Source organism: Cygnus olor, chromosome 14 (genome assembly GCF_009769625.2).
Source record: "Cygnus olor isolate bCygOlo1 chromosome 14, bCygOlo1.pri.v2, whole genome shotgun sequence".
Taxonomy (NCBI): domain Eukaryota; kingdom Metazoa; phylum Chordata; class Aves; order Anseriformes; family Anatidae; genus Cygnus; species Cygnus olor.
This window is the reverse complement of record NC_049182.1, coordinates 2,655,077-2,681,016: the sequence shown is the minus strand read 5'-3', so window position 1 is coordinate 2,681,016 and position 25,940 is coordinate 2,655,077. Positions and strand designations below refer to the sequence as shown.

The following is a 25,940-nucleotide window of genomic DNA, read 5'->3' as shown; positions in this document are numbered from 1 at the left end:
GCCCTGTGCTTTTTGTGGTTTATTATTCCCATGATGTTTCTCGGAGGATTCGGTGATTATTGCAATCTTCCTTCTTCTTGGTTTGTGGGCGATTTTGGTAGAACCTGTAATTTTGGAAAGAGGCAGTTCCTTGGAAGGCAGGAGCTCCTCACTGCTCTAAATGCCCTGGAAGCCCCTGCAGCCTGCCAGCAGCCAGCAACCCCCCCCTGCACCCCCCACCCCCGGCTGCTTCCTTCCCCCTTCTCTGCCCGTTTGCCTTTACCTGCCCTGTGCAGTGCTAAAACTGCCAGCAACAAAAGCAAACCTCTGAAGAAAACAGTTGTTTCTCTGGACAGATCTGTCATCACCCCCCTTAAACCGCATTTCTACCTGGCTTATGCTGACACGCTCAATCTATCATTATTTTGTTTACTTGGCAAACACTGAGCTGTCTTTGGTATGTGTTGTCTGGAGTCTTAAGTGATCCTATCCAATTTTAAATGATCTGTGTCTATTATGGTTTTGGCAGCATCTCCCTGCATTGTCCACGGTGACTCTATTAGCCCTCTCTGAAAGCATCTGTCTTCTCTCTTAATTTCCCGAGTCAAATATCAGCACAAAATCACAGAGCTGTATGAATTTAAAAGCCAAGAAACCACAGTATTTTTTTTTTCCCACGTTGAATGATATTAGGGGAGATTTGTGTTATATTTGCACTGACATTTGCCTATACGCTTCTGCATCAATGAGCTGTGCTAGTTTGCTTTTCTTCTGTATCGAAACAAAAACTGCTGCAGGCACTAATGCATTAAAAAACCACCCTTTGCCTGGACTTCTTTCCTGTCTGTCTCTTTCAAACTGAAATCTTCCAAAGTAAACTCAAAATTCTGTTCTGCAAATTCTATCTAATACACCAGAATCCACTTTAGTATGCACAAGTGAGCAGTTTTGTACATGCACTTTAGGGAGCTGAGTTGAAGCGCCTTTGGAAAACATCATGCCTGAAAACTGAGGAGTTTAAAGGTTAGATTTTTTAATTATTATTATTTTTCTCAGCTACTTCTTCAGGAATTGATGCTCCATCTCCGTAAACGCATACACCATCACGTTCTGCAGGCTATCTTTGTAGCCATGTGCTCAGGTGGAGATTTTCCAGGCGCACACAAACTGCATTTCAAACTGGCCCCAGTGGGGAATATTGCTGACAACCAGGCTCTGTCCATGGTAGAAAATAATTTCCAATGTTAATAGTTAAAGTTTGTACCCCTTCAGGTAGTACCTTATTCCATCTGTCTGTTGCTCAGAAAGCAGGGTAGCTACTGTACAGGTGGATAGTAGGGCATGAGATTGCGCTGACATCGAGGTGAGACAGGCAACGTGCGGGAGAAGAAAATGTTATTGACTCCATTTTACAGAGGCAGAGCTGATGGACAGAGCAAATCAATGCCTTCCCCGCACATACAGTGGAATACTGCAGCACAGCAGCAACCAGGCCTTGGTCATTTAAAGGCAATGCGTAAGTCCTAACTGCACGCCCGTATTTTCTCCTGCCTCCTTGGGGTGCCAGAGTTCCTTCCTGTAGTTTCCCCGCTGATGTTTGTGAAGCCATCTCAAAGTCCTCGGTTTGATGCCGTGCAGTTTAGCTTCCCTCTCTGGTTTTACGCCGAGCATCTTGTGCGGAGGTCCCTGAGCAGCTGGGCTACCCCCTCTCCCACGCCTGCTGCTGAGCCGGAATTGTTTTTACGGTGAGACGACAACAGCCATGTCTGTTCACAGCTAATTTGTTCTGACTACCAAGCCCAAACCTAAACCTTTGGTTTAGGTTTCCCACACTGGAGATGTCCCTTGGTACCTTTTAAAATGTGCAATGATGTTTGGTTTCCTTGTAGCTAGCTTTCCTACCTAAAGCACCACTGTGGGTGTCCTTTTGAACAAGATATTTAGCGTGTAACTCCCCTTTGTGTGTCCTTGTATTGAAAATCTCCTCAGCTAGTCACTAGATTAGGGAATATAGACTCATCTTCCTTCTAATCTTCCTTCTCTGTTTGAACTTTTGCTTTGCCCATATATTTAATAGTTTTTTGGTCTTTTAATTCTAAGAGTGCGAGCATACTCCTGGCTATTCTTTATTTGTCTTTTACTCATGCCGTCCTGTTTTAATCAAGAATCTTATTTTACATTCCGAATGTAAGGGAAATCTGATAGTTCTTGAAAATTAAAACATGAAATTGAAATTAAAATCAAATTTCAACCCTTAATTAACCTGATAAATGGAAACAACCAAATCAACGAAGGGGAGCCAGCCTGCTGCATGAGATCTCCTTGCCCAGGCTCTGTGGTCCTGTGCCCGTGGGTCGGTCGGGGTCCCCTGTGCTCAGCACCACGGGCACTGTGAGGCGAAGCATCACCACTCTGCTGCAAATGGGAGCTGCTGTTTGTTAGACTTTGAGCCTTAAAATCTGTTTAATTCCCTTTGTCTCTCCTCCCGTACAAGCGCAGCCGCCAGCGTTGTCGCTCGCCAGGTGGTGAGCAGCTTCCCAGGTACTCCCCTCTGAACGGAGCTAAAAATACGGAAAGCCTTGCAGGATCAGGCCTGGAGATCTGTGGAGCTGTCAGCACCATCCAGTGCTGCAGGGCTCAGCGGCACTGAGCACAGCTCAATCCTGGGAGCAGAAGTTTCCTCTGGAAGTTGGCAGGCAGCTGTGACAAAAAAAATCCCAGGTTTCTCAGTGTAACTTGTACTTATGTGGGTGTCAGGGAGGGTCCTGCCCCTGCGGGAGCTGATCAGGTGCACTTTGTAAGGCCTCTGGAAATGCTGAGAGGCTCCTGCTTTCCTCCCAGTTCATGGCTGTGATCGTTCTAGTTCAGGTTCTCTTGGAATAATGTCATTTTTGGATGGAAGACCAACAGGCACTAGAAAGCCAGTGGATCAGAGCACTTGGTCAGCCCCTCTCCTGCCCGCCAGCACCATGACGGGTGGGCCCAGAAGCAGGCCGCAGGGCTGTAACGCAGGGCACTGCCGCGTACCCTGGCCTGTATCCTAAGGCAGGACGAGACGGCACTCTGTTGGATTATTATTCGGTATCTTGAGCCATTTGAGTGTTTTTCTCAGTGGAATTAGGTGAAGGAAAGTGGAAGGGAACGGGATGGCTCTATTTCGGTGGAAAAACACACAGTCCATTTTCTTTGCATTATCTTTTCTGAGGTCACGAAAGGATGATGGAATAGATCCCATGGGTTGCGTTTGAAGTAATTATGTTCCCAGGTTATTTAAAGAGTGGGGTCTCCTTTTACTTACAGCACTGTTTAGAATTAAATAAATAATTTGCTCTAATAGTTAGTCTCCAATCATTGTATGAATTATGTTTGCTGCACATAATGAGAAAATTGCACTGTGCAATTTTAATGTGTATGTTAGCATATTTATCGTTGGGCTAGGTTTATGTTTAAAGAGATGAGTAATCATCTAAAAATGTGTTAAAATGATATTTGATTTTTTTTGATGGCTTAGCAACTAAAAGAAGACTCCAACTGCCTCCCTCCCTTGATGAGCAGCGAATAAGAGCTGTAGCGGTTTGATGGGGGTGAGGACGATGCTGGTATTTTTTGACTATTGTTTATCTGCTCAGTTTAACCCTGCTTGCTCACTATGGCTCAGTGCATGGCGATAAAGCTGGATGGGTAGGGAATAATATACAGAAATACATTTCGGTAATGCTGCCTGGTGTGGAGTGAAGTTAAGGCAGCAGTGTGGCACCGATGCAGGCAGAGGCAGCTGGTCTCACCGGTGCTGCCCCAGCTTCTGTCGTTGGCACTGGGGAAAGCACGAGAAGGAAGGAGAGTGGAAAGCAATAAAAAGAAAGGAGAGCAAAAAAAAATCCACGAGGCGGTGTAGGATGCTGTGAGCAGTAACAGATCTGTGCTCAGTAAGTGGCTGGGCTCAGGATACCAGACTGGAAGAGCTGGGGATTGGTGTCACCTTAACGGAGCTGTATTCGTTACCTTGGGCTGGTGGTAATTCACTATGTGACATATTCGGTGGTGAGAGGGCAGGTGTCTTTGGGAGCTGCATTTGCTGTGCTGCAGACAGCTGAAATAGGGCATTCCCCAGCCCTCTCCTGGGCTTCCCTGACCCTCTCGGGCTCCCTTCTGTCTGTCTGTCCCAACAGCTCCGTGCAAGGGCTCAGATCGCAGCAAGTCGCCTCTGACCAGTCCCTAGCCAACAAGCTAACAGAAACCTTGAAGAGTGAATATCTTTAGTTAGGAATTTTAATCAGTTCAGGAGGAAGCTCAATCCATTCCTCCCCAACCCTAGTGTGTTCCCAAGAAAAGCGAGGCGTAGGTAGGTCTCAACCTCCAGAACTGAGGCCAGCGAACAGCCAGAAATACCAGGGAAGGAGCTTTTTCTGCTACAGGTCGCTTTCCCCCATTGCTGAGCACCTTCTGCCATACGGGAGCCACTCCTGGCATCAATTCGTGTGAAAATCATTACAGAAATCCTCATTTATTATTATTAAGCCAGTTCTGCCCTGAAGCACTGCTCTGGAGCACTCGGATTTGGGGCAGTACGGATCTCCTGTCCCCTGTACAGGTGGATAAATGCAGGCCTTGCATGTGCCCGAATAGAGGCTGTATTAGCCTAATGGAAAGGGCTTACAGTGCCTACAGAGGTCTGAATCAGTGCGGCGGCAGCAATCCAAGGCCGTATTGAAGAAATTTCCTTTTAAGCCCTCGCAGGACTCTGTGCAGGAGCCGAGCCCTTTGCTGGGGTGGGGGCTTTGCCCGTCCTGTTGGGCTCTGGCCCAAGGATGTCAGTTTCTGTTCAGCACTTCATTACAGCCCAAAAGCTGCTGTTTTCCATGCACTGAGCTGCTCTTTAAAAGTTGTCACCAAGGTTAATAATTGTACCTCTGGAGATCTAAGGTTAGGTGTGTGATTTTTTGTCAATATAATAAAGTCTGTTGAAATTCAAGGATTTAGCTCTGCATCGGGATCAGCAGAGGCTACTCCCGGATGCCTAATGAATAAAACCTGTCAATGGAGATCAATGTAATTTTCAGTTTATGAAAGACAACTGTTTCACCTTCATATGCTCTGTACAGATGTTGCTGCCTGCTCCGCACAGTGAGTGTAGATTTTTTTTTTCATTTTACTAATTTATTATTATTTTTTAATGGCACAGCAAAGCAAAACAAAACCTTGGTTATTTACCTGTGGGCTATCCAGCAAGAGCACATCCCACGCTGAACTAGAGGACACCATGTTAAACCAACGCGTGTAAGCAGGCATAATCTTTCCTGTCTGCTTTCCATGTTTCCGTAGCTATGGCAGATTTAACGAAGAGAAAGAGGAGGTGTTTTTGCAGAATACAGTTAGTTTCACCTCCTATAATACTACTGGCTTCCTCAATGGCCCGGCCAGGGATTTTTCCCAGCCTAGGTTGCTTCAAGCCCATGGGCTACGAACTGCTACTTTAGGTTCCTTATCCTTGGAATGTTACTGATTTGTTGGGATTGTGAAATCTCTGAACAGCTCTCTGGGGATGTGATGACTTCCCAGGCTGGGAAGCTATGGGATATCTGGTGGACTGCAGCTAATTGCTAGGGCTAATGAGCGAGTGTTAGGGGGACCTTGGCAATTTCTGTTTGAGTGTGTATATCATGATCAGGCCTCAAAGATGGGGCTTCAGGTGTTTGTGGTCCTCTGGAAAAAGAGAGACGATAGAGCAGAGTTTGCTCGGCTGTGTTGTTAACATGGAAGCGCGCTGCTGTCCTACTCCTTGTGCCTCTGAGCTGTCCAGTAGCCTGGAACGGGAGGAAAATTATTCCTATAGCTGCCAAGAGGGTGGAAGAGAAAAGCAAGGGTCATGTACACTAATGTCACGATCTGGCTCATTGAACATTTCTATTCGTGTCTCCTGTAAGGAACCGAGAACACGAACTAAATGCATCCACTGCCACAAGAGGTTTCGGTGTGCATCTGAAATGGTGACCTTCTGGATCCAGGGGCCTGGGTATGAAGAATTGTTTGTTGGTCCAGCTGTATTTGTATTTTCAGTACTGCAGAGATGCAGGATGCTGTGAATGTAAATCTTCACTAAAAAGAAGTATGAAAAACAAGAGCAGCAGCACAGCAAACCTAGTAAAAATGATTGTCAGTCTTAACACCGGGCTGTGTACGTACAGATTTTTCTTATTTGTTAGCACCTGTTGAAACGTGACATTTCTGTTCTGTATAATACTGACATCTCAAAATTCACTGAACAATTAGAAATTGCAAATATTATTGAGAAATGTTTACGTGCAACAAAAAATATTTTTTGTCAAAAAAGTTAAAACGTTGCACTTTGATTTTTGATTTTGGTGTTTTAGTGACTGATATTTTTGTTTTACCTGGGATTCCAACTTATTTCTCCAAGAGATGCACTTTAAATGGTAGTCTGCTTGGATCTGGTAATAAAATAAAAACTTGTTTCATAATTTTAGATTGGTTTTCTAATTAATTGCTTTTGTCAGTGGCATTTTAACTGGATCAGCATTTGATGTTTAGTTTTAATGTGTTCTGTATTTAAAGTGTCCTTTGTAACTGATACCTGATCCTGATAAGGTGGAAGAGAGGAACTGTGGCTTTGGGTTATGTTTGTTTAGGTGCTGCGGCTATTGGTAAGGGTAGAAACAAAGTCCTGGGGTCTTTTACTATTATTATTTAACTTTATTTCTTGTTTCCTACTCTGCTTTTGTTTTCAAAGATTGACACAGGAGAGGGACTGTGCTTCAACTCACATCTAGAAACAAGTAGCCTCTAGCAAAAAGTTGCATGGGAAGCAGTTAATTCACTTTTTTTCTACCTAGCTCAAGTCATTAAAACAAAATACAGCTCACCCCCACAGCAATAATACTTAAATAATGCCTTGAATTCATTGCTGCTACTTTTTATTTAACGCAAAAAATTATACTCCATAAAGTACCAGGAACATCTTATCACTTGGAGGACAGAAAGCATGCTTACTGAAAGATTTTATTCTGTGCCTGGCTTCAAGCCTTTGTAATAAAACGAAACACGACCTAGCTATGGAGTGAACCTTAATTCAAGCAGACAGAGCTCTCTCTCAGGGGGGACACGCTCTCCTGGTCGGTGCGTGTTGCTGTAGCCTTTAATGCTTTTGCTGTGGTGGAAGACGTTCAACGCCGAGTGGAACGGGCGGGAGGCTCCCTCCTGGTGGGTGCGTCTGGCAAGGGCTTGCTGCAGCTCACAGTCCTTGTCTTGTCTCGTTCCATGGAAAACGCCTTTGAGGACAGGACTTCTGGGTGGTTTGTAGGCCTGGCAGGTGCCAGTAGAGCCAGAGAAGGTTCTGGGATAGTCTGATGCCTGAAATCTTTACCGCAGGCAACTGGCAGTGCTTTGTATTGTTTAACGTCAATTAACTTTAAAATGCAGGTTTAGAAAGCACGCGCTCTTATCCATTTCTGTAATACAGATATTGGTGAATTGCACTGAGGGGATGGACAAATTACCAATGTTGCAGTCACGGGGGCAGATTTTGGTCAGAGTTACACCTGTGTAGTCCCGTTAGTGCTCTGCGAGGGTGGGACTGCCTGCAGCATCCCTCTCTTGCTGAGTACGAGCTGAATGCCCCAAATAACTGAGCTGTATTTTTCAATTCCAGGTTGAGGTTGCAGGCTGCTTAGGTTGCAGATTTTTCATAAGGTCTTGAAATTCCTGGAAGACAGTAAATATGTGATAGTGTACAGCAGGATCTTCAGAGCAATGCCTTAGACTGCCGTTACCCTTTTAAAGATGGTGTTCTGCATCTTCCTTTTTTTCACGGTAAAGGATCGTAAACTTCCTCAACTGTGTGAAATACGATGCGTAGAACTGTGTTTTTATGAATTTTTAAGGCTACTGGTCAGAGGTGTAAGTGGTATTTATTCTTCTGCAGAGCAGCCTTGTGTGGTGGAGCCAGGAGATGCTGCCACCATCGGTGGTGCCGGCATGGCCACGCTGCCGCTGTACGGAGCTGCTAAGCAACATCCAGAAATGCACTCACATCCTGGCACGTGGGCACTGATCCTGCACCGTTTTTCCTGTGTCCCCAAGCAGTTCAATTAGATGTGACCAGTCTGTCCGTGCGTGTAGTACCAGAAATCAACCCGCTGGCAGAAATGGGCCCTGTCTGCTGGGACAGCTGGTGCTGCGGGGAGAGGCGATGGCTGTCACAGCCTGTGTCTCCTGAGATGTCAGCGGGGTGGCTCTGTCACACTCCGGAGGGACGTTCAGACCCATCCTAAAATCCTGTTGTTGTCAAATGCTGATAAGCATCTCTTTAGTTTTTGACGTCCTCAGCTCGAGGGTCAAATGAGGGGTAGACAAGGAGAGGAGGCCCAGTTACGTTTCAGCAATAGGTTCAGTGGTTACCAACATAATCAGCCTGTACTCGGTGATCTTTGGCTGCAAATTACTGAGTAAATGTCAGTCTGTATCACCCTCTGCAGATCTTTGCAAATGCATAAGTGTTGCTGTTTAATATGTTGCTTATTCTGAACTCTATTATAAGTTTCTATTTTTAAGGCTATTGAAATCAAACTAGATTAGCTAAAATTTAGACTACTGAGACAACTAAAAGAACATTTTATTATCAGTTATTACTGTAGCACTGAGCTTTTAAGATTCAATTATTGTTTTACTCTGCTGCTGACAGCTCCTACACCCTTCACCCATTCTGACTTAACTTCTCACCGGTCCCTTTGGCTTCCCTTGTCTGCTGTGTATTGTTTCTTAATACCAAAGGGAAGAGTTTTCTTTCAGCAGTTGGATGGTAGGTGGAAGGAAATTGTTGGGAATCTATTGAGTTAAAACCACAGAAATGTAAGTGAATTATTAGCACTTTGAGCAAATACTGGGAAGGATAGACATTGGCACATTAACTATTAACAATTGTTAATTAATGCAAGCAAAGAATACAGGCTGAAAGGTGCTTCTGTATAAATTCTTAACTTGATCTATTGTATTTCCATATTTTTCTTGCTCTTGGTCAAATCTCATGTACCAGCTGTGAAACCAGAACTCCTGGTAGAGGCATGGCTGTGTCTGCAGTCAGCAAGGGATTGTACCTCTAGGACAGTAGTTGGTAAATAGCTGTTACTTAGCCCACACGTAGCCCCTTGGTGGCTCCCTGACATTCCCTGGGGCTCAGTACCACACAGGATAAATTGGTGGCTGTATTCAAAGCAACTGAAAGAGAGGGAATTGACGACACAGTTTGTTTTTTCCGCGTTCTGCCTGGATGGTTTGGTAACAGTCAGTGGTGGGTCATGTCACAAAGTTTTAAACCAGCCATTCTAGGAACTGTACTTTTTACGTAAATGAGGAACAGCGAGATCAAGGTGCAGAGGGTATTCAAATCTGCTTGACCTTGTGCCTTGACTGTGCCAGGATTCGCACTGCGATACAGCAAGTACACGAAAGGGGAGTGCAGCTGTGATAACCATCACAGAGAGTCCTCCAGGAGCTCTCGGTAGCCAATTCATCGTAACGGGGGAATTTCGCCCTGGTACTGAGTGTCACTACCAGCTCTATTCATCACTGATGTTTCCAAACGCTGTATTTGGAGGAGGTGAGTGGTGTGTCGGCATTTTGCTGGCTTGCTGCTCAGGAGCAATTTTGACCTCCATGCTCAGAGAGACTCTAAGTAAGCAGAGTAGAAAATGAATGTATCTAGCTCGGGGAAAGAAGCTCCCCTTCTCATGATAAATGCTTCAGAGGTGACTGGTTGAAATGATGAATGATGCATATTGCAAGCAACCGAAGATTAATTAAGAAGAGCGAGTTAACATTCCGCACTACTTCATAATAACGGCACTCTCCTTGAAATCTATACAACATCTGCGGGCTGAAGTTCAGCCAGATGCAAGACATCAGTAAACACTCTGCTTTGAAAAATGTGATTTCTTAACAAATATTGCATTGAAGACGATATTTGTGTCTGCTCAATGTCTGTTGGGTAGCCTAGCAAGGCTATATTGAAATGATGTGCTGCACTTTCTGCATGTGTTGCATCAATTAATGCTCAATCCACCTCCTGCCGAAATCACTGCTCTGCTATTGCAGTGCCTGGAGGACCCTTTACTTTGGGCCATCTCCTCCTTTGTGGTTTCAGTCCACGAAGGACCCCAGAAAGGCCTTGTCACAAAGAGTGCTTTCTTGCCAATTCCGCAAGTGTTATTTCCATCGGTATCAAACTAATTAAAACCTTGATGGTCAATATTCTAGCCTTTGTATTAGTTTCTCTTATCTATTTTAACACGTGTTCTTGCTCTCTGTCTTCCTTTTGCCCAAGAGGTCTTAATTAAAGTTTAACAAATCATCTGGAATTGAACAAAAACAACTGAGCCAAAGTTAAAAATACGAGCTTATAGAAACTCTACTGCGAACTTGGATTTTTTTTTTCCTTGTTTGTTTTTTGAACATTTACAAAGCTGCTTTTCTTCATTTTCTTTATCTGATCTTCGTGGTGCCGGGTACAGCTGGAAGCAGAAGCTCACCAGTGCTGGGAGAGACCACTCCCGTGTTTCTTCTGCTGCAAACAGTGGCACAGAAAGTGCTGTGGCTACAAGTATTCACACCAGGAAAATGCTTCACTGTTTATTTATCAGTGAAATGGGCCTCTGAATGTAGGAAATGATTTGTTATTGTCTAACAAGGTTGTCGAAAATGCAACAAATGCAGGTGTATCCATAGCACCTGTCAGTACCACGCAGTTTGAGGAGAAAAAACCAAAAACACTGAGTTGAATGTGGAAAGAAAGAAAAGATGAGAAGATTGTGAAAGGAGAGCTGTGGGTGATTTTTTGATTTAAAGAATTTTTTTTTTGATAATCAGATTGCAAACTAAAAGAGATGCGTGTCATGCCAAGAGACTACTGAATTATTGTTGGCGTTAATTATTCTGTTTGGAACGTGTTTGTTTTTCCCGAGGTTTCTTAGCCTCACTCAGCAATACTTCATTTAGTTAGCTAAAAAAACCCACACCTTTCTGTCTGTTGGACAACCCCAAGTTAAAGGCCAGTGCTTCAAAACTGCCTACCAATAAAAGCTAAGTGGGCTTTGAACCAAAATCCGTATTTTGCCCATAGTTTGGATGGTGCCTCGTGCTGCACGGACACGGATGGTTCAAGCTGTGATGAAGAAGAAGAGCCTTAAAGAAGAAGAGCATGAAGAAGAGCCTTCCTCAGCTGGGGGCTGGCTCCAAGCCCACTGTTCTCTCCGAGACTGGAAAGTCCCTGGTGGTTTCCCAAACCTTGACCTGGACCTTGAGTTTGGAGAGGTCTCTGCACTGCAGGTGGGCCACGACCCTTACAACAGCGTGTGCAGCCAGCTAAGAGCTGATCCAGTGAAGAGCTAATCCACGTGAATGCTTTGTTTTACTTACACCCTTATTTGAAGAAACAGTTCATGAGGCAGTTGGAAGCATTTCTCTCTTCAGATATGCAGATACAATGCCAAAAGTGAAACTTCTTCTCCTGCTCCTTTTTTAACTCTTTTTTTTTTTTTTTAATGTCTTTGGCTGAAAGCAGTAAATGGATAAATGTGTTGACAAGCAGTAGCTCAGCAAAGAACAAAAGTGGGAAAGAACAGCTTGAAAGAGGTAATCTTCTCCTACCTGAGAAGCAAATGCACATGGGAGTGAGAGAGGAGCAAGTAATAAAGGTATTTTTGCCTTTAATGCATCCAGCACCTGGTATGCCAGAAGAAATTAAATGAGAGAGGCTGTTTCTTACCCAGGCAGAGCAAATGCCTGGCAGCATGGACTCCATGCACGCCCTGCTGCTGGGCTCAGTCGTGGACTCGCTGCTTTCTCTGCATCAAGCCATTCAAAGTTACCAATAACAAGAGATGCAAGCCTTGGGTTGCTGTTTTGTTTCTATTTTTTTTTAATAGATAGCTGTGAAAAATGTTCAATAAAACTTGTAGCAATAAGTCCCTTTTAAGTTTTCCAGTGACTTAAGAAGCCTTGCAGAAGGTTGGTATTTCTCTGAAACCTGAAGAGAAGTAGCTGCATCGTGTCTTTGCTGTGTGGCATGTATCTTAATGAGTCAGTCTCAAGCAAACCCCAAACCTCTGGGAGAAAAACTGACTGGAACAGCAACATTAAAAGAAAAATCTGTGTGAGATGTCACTGCCCACTGTGAGTTGTGCCAACGCTCTTGAAGTGCATCTATTTGGAAGTGGCAAGGTCTAGGTGCTGTCCTGCGTCTCCCTACGAGGTCTCTAAATTCACATCCCATATTTCTTGCTGTGGTTACAGCAACTCTGAGCCTTTTCTTACTCTCATATATTTCTTACTCAGAGTGGGCAGGTGGAAGGATTTTTTTTTCTGTTAAATCAGGTTTAGGAGAACTCACGCTTGCTTTCTAGCTTGCTAATCCATGGGTGATGCTGCTTACATGGACTCTGATCAGAAGAATATTCAGCTTGAGCCCTTCTCAAACTGGAAATGAATTTGCAAAACAGAAAGCTCTGCTGACCAGCATTCCCTAAACCCAGGGATTCCTCACGTGGTTGGTTCCCAACAGGCTCCATCAGCCACGGTCCTTCCATGCCTGTTAAAAAACTCTTCAGCATTCTGGGCTGGGAGGTGAGAAAACAGGCTCATACATTACTTTTTCCTTCTCCATTCCGTTTAGTTTCTAAAGAGATTAAATTTACTAGGAGAGATTAAAAAAGAGATTAAAGAAATTAATTTTCCTGGGAAGAAGTCTCTCCCTCAAGCAAAATATAAACATAAATAACAATGCAAAGAGACTGGAAACGTATACAGAAAATTTAAGATGTATCTACAGACAAAGTTAGAAAAGGTATTAAAAAAAAGCACCACCACAACGTAATATGATCTACTGTTGATTTAGAATTAGGCCATCCATTCTCCAAATCCCACCGGGCAAAGTTTGTATTTACATATCTAAAAAAGGAACGCTCTAATAAACACTGGCTTATAGACCTGCCTTTGGTTTTCACCTGCAGCTTGCTTTCCACAGCATGAACAAAACATATAGGCATCATGGGTCCTCTCCTGTTTACGTTGAGCTGTTGTGAAAAACAAGCAGATGAAGATTTTGTCATTCATAAGAAGAATTCTGTGGAAGTTTTACCTCGGAGGGCGGGTGGGATGAAGGCAGTCACCCAGCCCGTCCCACTGAGATCATCTCTCCCACGTCCTGTCTTGGAAAAAGCTCCTTAAGCCTTCTAAATAGGACATGTAGGACTTGCATGATCTTGGCCCGAGGGGAATGTCGCATCAGGAGCATTCAAATCCCCCTGTCTTCTTGGCTGGGCCTTTAGCTTTTATTCTGCTTAATGGCATCAATAAGAAGACCTCCCCAAAAACAACCAAACAAAAATCAGAGAATCTAACTTGATACAGAATCAGCAAAAACTCCCAGTAACGTATATAAGACTTCTTCCCCCTTGCCTGTGGGAGAAGCATCAGCAGTTTGCCTGTGCTGAGGACCAGAACGGAGCAGTGGGACTGAAGAGGTAGATGAGTTTTCCCTTCCTCACTGTTGCAATGTTGATACTGGTGGTTACAGTGAGAATTAGTTATTTAAGGAGATTGAAATGAAAAAAAAATATGTATATTTGTAAAACTGATTCACTCTCTCTCTTTTCTCAAATGTTTAGTAGGATGGCAGACTTAAGCCCTTAGTAATTTTCAGCAGCTTAAACATTTTCCCCACTACACAGCAAAGGAAGCTCTTGGCTGTGCGTAAGGTCTGACAGCAGCTCTCGAACCCATACACGTTGATAGCTGATCAGTCCTAACGGTAGCTTCTCTGTTAGGAACCGATACACATCTTAAACTGATAGGGAGAGGTTAAACCAGCAAATTTTGTAGAAAGGATTTAACAAAAAAATCTTAAATGAAATCAGGAAATAATAAGTAGTATTTATAAGCTTAAACGGGATTCTGTGAACTGGCGATAAGTATTGCACTGTTCCTGCTAGATTGAGGGCTGTTTTTGTGCTGGCTTTGAAAGAGATAGTAGTCATCTTTGTTTGTGCTACAGCTTCGTAGCACGGGCTTAAAAGGTAAGATTACATATAAGCTGTACACAGCCTACAGTTGCAATGACAGCGTGCTTTTATCACTGACAAATGCAATATGCAGTCTTCTGTTCGGTAACCCTCCGAAAATCGAGATACATTTTAAACGCAAGTGTAAAGATTTTTTTTTTTATTATTATTATTTTTAAGAAGCAGCAAAGAACCTGGCAAAAGCTGTCTCTCCTACAGAACTTATCATTAGCTGGTGGCACAGCTGCAGGCAGGGTTTGTGTTCCAGTGTACGTATGACTTTGGGAGATGGAGAAACGTGGCTTCTAGCCGGTGAAGGCATGGTAGCTAAAATCTCACTTAGAGGAGCATGTATCCTCGGATTACTGTTGTACCGTCCTTTGGTTATATCGGAACAGGTAATAGTCACTGTCAGGAGTCTGAATGGGGTTATTGAGTTGGTGCAAGCTGCTGTAAATTGAAGCAAGCACGGCTTTTCTGAGTTTGTAGGAAGAAAGGGAATAGCTGGGCTGAAACTTCCACATGCACTTACCTTCTGGGGGAAAATAAATATGTTCCCATCCAGTTCTCTTAAACCAAAAATCTCCTTGCCAGCTTTGAAATATGAAGAGGGACAGCGTAGTCCTGAGACAGTGACGTTAGCAATTGCCAAGAGAACTGCTCTGAGACAAACCACATAGTTTTCTTTGAAACCTAAAGTTGGAGATGAGGAATTTGGATCCTGTTCTTGCCAGGTAATGTTGATGTTGTGAAGCATAAATGAAGAAATAAATAAAGGGTCATAATAACTTTGTAAGATGCTGCTGATGTTTGTTTCCCATAAATATTCTAAGTAATACAGCTCAGACTTTGGATTTCTGAGAGTAAATATTACCTAGGTCTGCAGTGCTTGATTTGTGCGGGTATTTTTGGGAAACAAACACGATTGTGAACATACCGTGATAAAAAAGCAGAACTACTGTATCAAATATCTCCAGCAAGGCAACCTTCATATGCACAGTTTTCTGTCTATATGCACATACATAATGATAAAAAAAAAAAAAAAGATTGTTTTAATGAATTATGACATGGCAGATGGTGTAATATTTTACATATTGCAGTAAAGTATGTTTCTCAACAGCTTTTGCTACCAGAGAAGTGTATTGCTTGCTTGAGTGAGAGGTTTTCTTTACAGAAGGTCAGACGCGGGGTGGATAATACATGCTGGAGTGCATCTTGAACTATCATCCTATATGATAGTGCCAATGTCAAGAAAATCCTGTGTAAGTTGAGTATGGCTAAATACTATTGCAGTGGGTGGAAAGAACTTGATCTGAAGGAGCTCACAGAGATCACTCGCTGCCAGTTTAAAGGAGACATGCTTTCTGATGTTTTAGTTAAACAGAGCTGAAAAATGTGTTTTTGTTAGCGTGATTGCTCCTGGTGAATCTTCCTTCAGAGAAATTGCAACCTTTTCCCGCAGCCTTTTTGGCTTTTTCATTCCCCCCCCATCTTGGGCCAATGTTGGTGATGAATTCATGGAGTTCGCCTTTCTACATCACCCTTCTGGGTGCTTATGCATGATGCAGCGTAAGGTCTCAATCTCTGCAGCTGATTCCTTGCCCTGATTCCTTTGTGCTCCTCACATCTAGATTTTCGTCTTTTGGGGGAATCTCATTTGCAAAAATATGCTTTTCTCATGAAACATTATTTATAAGCCTGCTATGAAACTCTCACTGCATTTATATTTTTGACAGTGTGCACCAGTTTGCTCATAATTCCATTATGTTCAGTATATCACTGAAGTGGGAGAATAATTTTGGCATGTGCTAAAACCTCGTGGTTTACACACATAAAATGCTATTCTGGTAACAAAGTAGTGAGTATGTTTTCTAATGGGATATATATCATTATAAATGGAACACTGGTTTTACAAAATATTTTAAGAGGAAGGTAAATTAGATCATGAAAAGTGCATAAGGGCTATAAATTATGCAGTAGCCTAAAGAATTATTATAAAGAGATTTGGTTGCGGCCTGAGTCCACGAAACTTTTAACTGTGGCCATTAAAATAAACCATATCAACTGCTCGCAGCCGCATATGATATATTACATCTCGTGGAATGGTCACCTGAAACTTTAAAATTACTTACGGCATGAAAATAATGGTCACCCCTAATTCTGGTTGCAGATGGTTTTTAATGAGCGATATTAAATGGGAAATAGTGGTAGTTTAAAGTAGAGTTTTTATGGCTCTCTCTCTTGGCATTCAGAACATTTTTTGCCTAAGAGGTGCCTAGAATTTCTTAGATGGGAAAAGCTTTAATGTCTGACTGAGCTTGCGAAAGATGCTCCGGGGTGACATGCTGAACTGGCATGGGCTGGAGGAGTGTGTTTGAAACCATTACTGCCATGGGAGGTCTTCCTTAGGTGCTGCAAAAAAAGTTCAGTTTCTCTCCTGTCTAAAACAGGCATCTCTTTATCTTTCTCTTTTTAATTTTTTGTTTTCCTATTGTTTCCTTACAGCATCACATTGTTGGTCTTCTGGCCTTCTTCAGGCTTATGCAGCCAAGGCTGTCTCACAGGAAGATTTCTTCAGAAACCAGCCCTGGGCCTCACTGAAAACTTGTGGGTTAGGTTTCCCATCGCAGCAGTGGTGCAGGAACGGTCTGTAAATGAAATTCATCTGTTTGCTCCATCACGGTCACTTGGAGAATTAGCAACACTTTGGATGCCTGCTTTCTGCTGGAGCAGGAGCTTGCAGTAGGCACGTGGGGGTCTCAGGACATCGGGTGGCATCATGGGCACGTCTCACCAGAAACACTGGTTCTTATCTGTAATGTGGTAATATTGGTGGTAGGGGGACTTTGGACCAGATGGTCCATTTGTTTAATTCTTATTCTCGTGAAAGATGAAATCACATTATATTAATGATTAACTCTGTCATGGAAAATGCCCATCAGAAAATCCGGAGGAGAAACTTCATTTATTTAGTTTGTGAGCAGTTGTAGTTTTGAATCATGGCTTTTATTAAGACCTTGAAAGCCCCTTGCTGCTTCAGATCAATGTAATGGTTGGCTCCACGTTAGTGCTCCGGCATCCAGGCTGAAATTGGGAGTAACTTCTGCAGATAGTACAGAGAGGAAGTGCTGCTAAAGAAGAAGGAGAGAAAGGGATAAAACAAAGTATCTTTGAAAGAGATGAAATTAGATCTTGATTAGCCATTACCCAGGTCATTAATTTCTGGGCTATTTTAGGGAAGGAGGATCGTGTGGAGGAGTTATGCTTCTCCCTGCAGTCTGGGTCTCTCGGCTGTTCCCAAATTCTCCTGTCCCTGTAACTCAGGTCGTGAGCGGCTGTCACCGTCCCTCTGGCGTAGCTCAGGCTCCACAAGTGTCTGTGTGTGTGAGAAGCTGAAGCCTTAACTCCTGATAAGTTGCCATTAGTCACTAAAAATTACCACTTCTGCGACTACACTATGCGGCTTCTTGTCAACGTAAAGCAGTTACAATGCTATTTCTTGATTGTAATCACAGCAGTAGATAACGTGATTTTTTTAAAGACGTCTGTAATTTCGGTAAAGCTGAATTAGTGCTGCTGAAGAATAAATGAAATGAATCACAACCGAGCAGGCGCTGCGAGCAGAGAGCCAGCGGCCAGCTGGGCTCATCAGGGGCTTGTTCCCCCCGGGGCCCAGGGGGCCAAGGATTTGGGCAGCCCGCGGAGACACCAGGGGTGGCCGAGGACTGAGCTCCTCAGAGGGCAGTCGGTGACTGCGGGATGGGGCTGCAGCCCCCACCTCCGCGCAGACTAATTCCCACGTGCCAACAAGATGTGATGGGTGACACTGTACGCGCTGCAGGGGACTGTAAATGTTATCTCTGGGAGCAGCTTCTCACCAGCGTACCTGCATTTAACCACAGAACAGGGCCATTTTAGATAAAACGGCCTAAAAGCCCTGTTGTCTCAACGATGGAAACACTTCTCTTTATTATTTTTCTATATTTTTTTCTCCTAGGTGCATGTACATAGTAAAACACCGTTAATTTCAACAGAACTGTTTATACTGCTGCGAAATCTGGCTTTGTAGGTGGCCACTTTCCTTATCCATCTTCCTTTGACCCTCATCCCTCAGAAATCTATGGGGAGGAGGATGAAAAATTAATGCTACTGCCCACCTACAGCTGTTCTTGGTGCATTAGTGTCACCGTGAAAGCAGTGCCACACCCTTATAGAAAAACATTTCTGCATATTATACACCCGATGACAGCCCCCACAAACTTTCCTTTGAATGCATTTTGTTGTTTGTGCTCTGTGACAGTGTTGCCAGCTCCAGGGATTTTATCATTAGTTTTGTGACAGCTGGTTTTTTAAATTTTTTTTTAATTTCTTCTGACAACGTTGCTATGTGACTTTTGTTGGTTTAGCCTAGTTTGATGCGAGTTGATAATAATTACAGTAGTGGTTAACAGTATTTTTGTCGGATGGTATAATTTGTCTGTAATTATAGCTGGAATGATAGAAATGCATCCCATTTTTTAAAGAAAAGTAAAACTCTAGCCTTCGTGGTACTGGGGAAAAGAGATTGAAAATGTTATTTTCAAAAGATTAAAAGCTGGAGGGCTAAAATTAAGCCTTCAATTATACTAAAGCTTAATCTTGTGATACTAAATCCCTTTTTTTGTGTTTTGGGGATCTGACCTGTGAGTTTTGTGTCTGGGGCTGACAGTATCAATTACATTACCGCAGCGCATTAAGCCGGTGGCCTTTGGGCATTGACCTTTTCGTCTCTAATGTTAAAGTAATTTATGCAGGTGGAGTTTGAGAAGAGTATATTTGTTTGCTTCCTCGTTTTTCACAACTTGACACTAACATAAATCATTTCTAATTTCTGGCTATTTTGCTTTGTGTACGGCTTCAGTTGGTGGCACGCCCTGGGTTTCACAGCCCTTCTCTGCCACCCACGTGCTGCTTTGCAGTGATACCAGGCAGTGTGCTGTAACTCTGCAGTCCAGATTTATTTCATTCTTCATCACAAAATGAAGTTCCCTAAAAGGTGGAAAGACGCTGGTGAGTTGCTTCATCAAGGTTATAATTAGGTTTTGCAGAATTTGGCTGTTTTGCCTTCATCATTTGTGGCCAGCTGCCTCAGCTCTGGTGTTGCAGCTCTTCGTGGATGGGGTGAAGGGAGAGGTCCTGCACCAGCTGTGGTGATGATGAGCCCTTGGCTTTGCAGTTCTGTAAGGTATTTTGAAGCTGTGGAAGCAGCTGGATAACCATAAATGGCAATAATGGAAAGCCACAAAAGAGATTAAGGCTTTTGGGGATTCCTTTTCGTGTATTGTATGAAAACGTCTGAACAAAATAAGGACAAAGTCTATTTTTCATTGTGCCTGTCATCCTGGACCCTTACAGTCTGGAAATAGTTCCTGGAAGTTCTCAGACATTGCCCTTAGGTTTAACTCTTTGCATCAACCAGTGAGTGCAGTAAGTCGTCTTGTTTTTCAGAATGCATATTTGGTATTTATTCCATTTGAGTTGGAAAACATGTTTCCTTTGTGGGTGATTTGTTTTAGCCAATCCACATGACTAGAAAATGAGTTCAAATGCCTCAGAGGAGCCAATTCTTCCTAATGTATATATCAGATGTCACATATTTCTTCTTTACTCTCTGGACGTTTACCTTCCAGTCTTACAGCAGGCAATGCCATAAGTAGAAAAACATTTATAAATGTACCATTAAGCAGAGAAAAAGCCTCCAGCTAGTTTTAGTGGTGATTTAATTAATTATGAACAGCAGAAATGCTATGTGCATTTATCCATTCTTCTTATGTAGCAATTATGTGCATTACATGTCTTTATCCCTACTTTCTGCATATGGACAGACAAATATCTGTATAATTTAGCATTAATTATGTATGTATAGACTTTAGTACATTCATAAATATATATCAGCTGATTAGTGCTGTAAATTGAATCCAGATTCTCTTTGCTCCGTTTCCATGAGGACTGCCCTTTTGCTCATGTCTCCCTCCCAGCAGCAGTGTCAGTGTTTTAAACCATGCAGCTTCCTTCTCCCCAGAACCAAGCATCATCACCGTCAGGTTTTTGGCAGCCCTCCCTTTATCACTCTCTGCCTTGCCACGTGCTCTGAGCAATACTAATTTTTTTGAAGCACCATCAGTCCAGGGAGGAGTGATCTGGCCCGGTATGACCAGGTTGTACATTCATGTTTTTTTTTTTTTTTTTTCCTCCAGGTTGTGAATATGTCTTTGTTTAGAAGCTTGGGGGACAAAAATGTGACTGTAGGTTTAAATGGTAACTGAGTTAACTCTAGCTCAGTACACATCCAACCAGAGAGCTCACCTAGCTCCAGAGTCCCTACCCTAATGCCAAACCTAACCCCACTCCAGAAATTCCTGTAAATATCAGATCTAGCCATGAAATCCCTAATTCTTCTAATGCAACCAGTGCAGGGACATGGGCCAGCCCCTGACCAGTCCAGGACCAAAGAAATGCAACCCACTTTTGTTAACCCATCTATATTGGGTAATTCCAGAGAATTACCCGGAGTAGTTGCTCTTTCAAACACTGGTGGCAGAAGAGCAGCTGAGGAAGGCTGGAGATGGGGTGTATGACACGAGCCACTCCTGACACTTGTCAAATCTAATTTTTCCAACTGGTCATCCCGCATCCGTGGAGGAGGTCACATATCTGGAAGGAAAACGAAGTGTCTGGTCTCTGAGCTCTGAGGGAGGGAGCTCAGCCGTAACATCAAGATTGCTTTGCAGTTGCCTTAAGAAGTCATGTAGGAAAAGGCCCGAGGTAAAATAACAGAGCCCAGCACATTTGGGGAAAAGACAGAGTTGGATTGCGGAAGGTGAAACCTCCCTCCATCCCCATAGCAAAGGAGAGGGAGAAGTTTGAGTGGCAAGGGGAGGACAAAAGGGCACCTTCCTGTGGGTTTGGCTGCTCGCAGCACCAGGACATTGGCAAGATTTTTACAGCCCAAGGAGCAAAAATTCACGCTGTGATAGGAGAGCTGAAAAGAAAGTAAAGAAAGAGAAAGAAAAGCTACCACATGAGAAGGAGGCTGCTTTCCTCATTGTGGTTGTGCACCTTCCAGCTCCGAGGCTGTGGTGGCACAGATGATGCTAACTGGGAGCTCTGGACAGATCATTGGAAAGGATCGGGGCAGGGCTCTGCCGCTGTCCCTCCCTTTCTAGAACTCTGTCTCTTAGACTTTTTCCCTTTCGTAGTCATTTCTAAATTCTTAAGGACTTCTCTGAAAATAAAATCTTTGAGGAGAGGCTAATTGAAAGTTCCCAGAGGGAATGCTTTAAGGTGGTAATGACTCAATGGTTGGCCAACACCGCCACGAGGCCCCCCGTTCTTTGTCAGAGCTGGTTAACTAAAAGGCTTCTCCCACTATGGGCTGCCAGGCTGAATTTGTCTTACAGCACGAAGGCGAATCAATGAACTGATTAACAGTTGTTGAGTTGGGTATTTCTGGGATTAGCACTGGTATGATCTCCACGGGTTTGTCTGTGTTATTAAATATAAAGGACTGTTATCAGGCAGATGAAAATTGGAATAGCTCCTGTATTTTCAAAGGCTTGATTTGTCCCAGGGGAGGTTTTGGCCCGCCATGCAGCAGAGGAGACATTGGAGTAGAAGGCTTTCAAATAACATAAATCAATTGCCCTTCCTTCCTGCACCCCTTTCCCTTTTCTGTTTTAATATTATTGATGAAGTGACCAAAATGGTGTCTGGGCATGTCTGAAAAAATCAATGAAAAAGTAAATCTTAGGAAAAAAAAAAATCAATTGTCCTGCGGTGTGAATTTAAATGTGACCCGTTTTTGCTGTACTGTGTACATCTACACAAAGTACCTGGCGGCCGAGGTGTATTTTGCTTTACCCCTTTCAATCAGGTGTTTGTAGGAGGTAATTTCTTAAGAGAGGAAGAGCCGTTAATTTCGGTTTTATCAGCAAAGGTAAAACTAAATCCAGGCTCCCTACGTCACAACTCTTCTGCACTTTTGAGTCTTCTGCAGACTTCAAAGAGCCTCCTAATCGCTTGCAGTCAGATCACTCTTTATCACACTTTATTTAGATTTCCTTCCTGGCTGCTCTTCCTGAGCTTTGCTCTCCTTTTCAGCTGCATCTCTCAGACCACTGTACAGTGTTTTGCACTTTACAAGATCATTTTATTATAAAATAGTCTTCCAGTTTCCGTCTCTACCATTTATGGGCTGGTTCAACCCTGCTGCATGTAGTGTCTGATTGCTGGCAGGCTCCTTTCTGCTTGTTTCTGTCTCCTCTGCCCACGTGTAGCTGCCAGCAGTGCCCATCTTCTCCCGTCCCGCACTGTGTTTGCAGTTTCCCTGCTCTCTGGCCGTTGCTTCTGAGCTCAGGTCATGAGGAGTTATGCAAAATGCAAAGGGGATGTTTCAGATGAAGTAGGACAAAATTAAAAAGATATGAGATCTGCTGTGACCATTGCTGCTGACAGAATTGCATCAGGGAGGTCTCCGAGCCCACGTGGCAGTATGTGTTTTCCGTATTTATTATTGATGATACAGATGTGCACAGAAGCACTCGTGTAAATCCTTGCTTAGACAGCACTGTTCATAGAGCACGTTCTCCGTATGAGCATCTTTGATGATCATGTAGCACTTTTACCAAACGTTGCTGTTTTTTGAGGAACCAGAGGGTGTGTGGCAGGTCCCAGCTGATGGTAGGGAAAAGGCCAAGGCTGCTTGGGAGGGCACTTGTGTCCCATGCATTTACACATGCGTGCAGAGAGGAGCTGTTTGAGGCTTGTGACTTCACGATAAGGGGTATATATTGGATCCTACAAGGACATATCACAAAAACTTCTGACCTTGGCCATGCACAAGTGTAAGAGATAACCCAGTTGTTATTGGTGTTGTGTTGTGTTTTATTTTGTTTTTGCCTGCTTTGCCTTCCCAACAGGCAAAGCAAAGCACAGAAACAACTCAGCCAGAGTTGCCAGCGCCAGGAGAAAAGTCAGGTCTTCTGAGCACAAGGGCAGCGTTCAGTTTAACACTCCTACCTTCTCTAAGGGTCTGACAGCATAATTTAGCTGTGCTGTAATTTACTATGCTGTGTTACGTGTTCTACATTACAGTGAGGCTGACCAAGTTTGTAATTTTAGAGTATATGATCAACATGCTGCTCATTTTTCCATTATCAGGGAAGTCTGTAATTTATCTCCCTCCCTCACGTCTCATACTGGAGCATTTCATTTCCATGACTGTGAATTATCAGCATCCAATCCTTGAAGCTATGATTGGAGATAATAGCCTAAAGTTTCCCAGGTGAATAATTACTTCGGTTGTCCAGCCAGTGATATCTTTGAGAGCTTTTTTCCCCTACAGAGGAAAGCATCCGCCTTTTCTGAAGACCATGACCTTCTACAGTGACTGAAACCTATTTTGGTTGAACTCTTATTTGTATGAAGTCTGTCATTACGTGTTCTTCTCAGGTTAGTTCTCCCACTCAGCCTCCAAAATGTTAATAAATGTTTGGCAGAAAAATGAATGATGCTTGTGCTATTAACCTTTTTTTTTTCCTTTTTTTTTTTTTCTTCCTCCAGAATGTTGTCTGTAACAGGTATTTTGATACGAGATTGCAAAACTGCTCAAATTACCCTGGAGCAGAAGTTCCAGTGGAAGTTCTTGGGATCTGAGATTTTTCAGTAGTGTTTATTTAAAAATCCTGTCCTTGTTGCCTGGCAATTACTGTTTAACACAGTCAGAACAAAATTATCAAGTCGATATTTTGGAGGCAGAAAGGCAATTAGCTTCTCCATTCGCACTCAAGAGGAGTCAGGTGCTGTTAATGAAGTCCCATGTTTATCTTTGAATCTCTCCTCTAGCATGGAAACTTGGAATTTGGTGCAAATATTTGTCCCAGTTCTACTGCACATACTGTGCAATAAATATGTGAGGCTATCTGCACATGAATTCAGCCTCTCCAGGGCTTTTGATACAACAAGATCCCCTAAATACGTGGTTGGTCTTAATATTCTTGTCACAGACCTGATTTATCCCAGATGATGCTTGCAGGACTCTCAGTGGACATGCATGTTTAAGCACAATGAGCCTTGCTCTTGAGGCAGCTGCTGGTTATCCCAGGTATTCTTGGACTGCCTTCTGCAAAAGCTTCATTGTTTAGCAGAAACGTTTGGGAATTTTCTTCAGGCTGGGCTAATTTCTAGCAAGCAGATGTTGTCAAGGGATTTTCTTATCTTCTTAGCCTGTTGGAGTTTCAAAAGAACAAGTTGGGAGTTGTAAGGATCCTATAAAAGTACTCGGCGAGGGGTTAATGAAGAGCACGTTGAGATGCCGAACACATGGATAATGGATATTATTGTGATACGCTTTGCATGTGGTTACGGTGTTTTCAGAGACACCATTCCTTACGTAGGCAAGTAGTGGGCTGTTGGGTCACTAGTGGGCACAGCTGTAGATAACTATTGTTTCTGTATGCAACACTCAGTACCTACAGTTAAAAAATTGGGCAGTTTTAATACATCAGCAAACCTGATCAACTGTACCGAGCCATCCGCAAGGTTTCCCTCCTGTCAGTACAGATAGCAGCAAGCACGGCATTTCTCTGCAAGGGCAATTTGCATGGTCCGTCATCTGTGCCAATGAGAAGGTTTAAAAAGCTCCATTGTAAATGATGGGAAAGCTCAAACATCGCTGCTGTGGGACTGTCAGTGCCTGTGCAGGGTGTAGTCGACCTCCTCTGTGTTTTGCTTATCTTCCTCGGTACATCTGTGCCAAAGACATTTCTTCTGACTGCGCGTCTTGTTCCGTGACCCATCAGATTCACCAATGCTGATGACTTCCATTAATGTCAAGACTACATTGGCTGACACAACCAGACAGACATGTCACTGTAATTGGTCAAACCAGCTCAGAAATTAGGCAATTTTCTGAAAATGGATGTTACTTATTCAAAAGGTAAAATATTATTCAGGTTTGTGTTAAGAAAGTGGAAACATGAAAAACATTTGCTTCAATATTGCAGAGATTTTGACTAAGAAGCATCATTAGGTTTAGGAAAAGTGGTTGTCTACAAAGATTCACTCCCATATAGTTCATTAGAAGAGGATAAGAATTTTGTTTTTTCTTATCTCTTTTAGGTACTTCAGCTTTTAACTGACCTTCCGTAATTGTAACATAAAGCTCATTATTTGTGAGGGGCACATATTTCCAGGATATTTAAAATTTTCAAAAATACATATGCTCTGTCAGAGCTAAGTGTTTTTATTGCTGCTTCAAACAACATTAGATGTTTCATGGATCACACACATGCCAGACTAAGTATATCAGCCTCTGCCCAGTGCCAGAAGCCGTTCTGGGTCTGTCTGGGCTTTGGACGGGTGACCTGCTTGCTGCAGAGTCTGACGAGTTGTGAGACAGGAGAGAACAGAAGCTGGGTGAGTGGGAAGATCCAACCACTCTTGGCCCATCATGGCTGCAGAGCCCAGAAAGATGATTTAATGAACGTGAAAATATCCACAGCCCTTCTCCAGGGTCAGTCTCGTTCTTGGCTCACAACATGCCGAGGAGCGATGGCCACGCTTTGGGAAGCACAGAGCTCTGCCCCAGGAGTGCCGTGGTTTTGGTGGAAGGGTGCCACTGGGTCTAAAATACTGCTAATGGTACGGTGACAGTGCTTTTCTATCAGGGCACGGCCACAAGGGGCTGGGCAGAGCCCGTAAACTTCTCTTGATGCTCATCAAGCAGTCATCGCTTGTAACGGCTTTTTATTACTGACCTATGGACTCAAATTTTTAAAAGCAAACCAGGGTCTTGAGCCTGTGCCCTGATGAGAGTTGCTAGGATATAGCCTCTGTAATTCTCAAGGGTCATTG

General features: G+C 43.3%; 1 long non-coding RNA gene across 2 annotated transcripts in view; it reads left to right on the top strand.

The window, feature by feature from the left end:
- Positions 1 to 25,940, top strand: part of LOC121078164 — a 120,883-nt gene that overhangs the window by 33,351 nt on the left and 61,592 nt on the right. For both annotated transcript variants that reach the window (XR_005824474.1, XR_005824473.1), the window contains exons 2-4: positions 15,223 to 15,310; positions 16,554 to 16,698; positions 23,431 to 23,537. This is a non-coding gene — a long non-coding RNA (uncharacterized LOC121078164). The remainder of the gene's footprint in view (positions 1 to 15,222; positions 15,311 to 16,553; positions 16,699 to 23,430; positions 23,538 to 25,940) is intronic.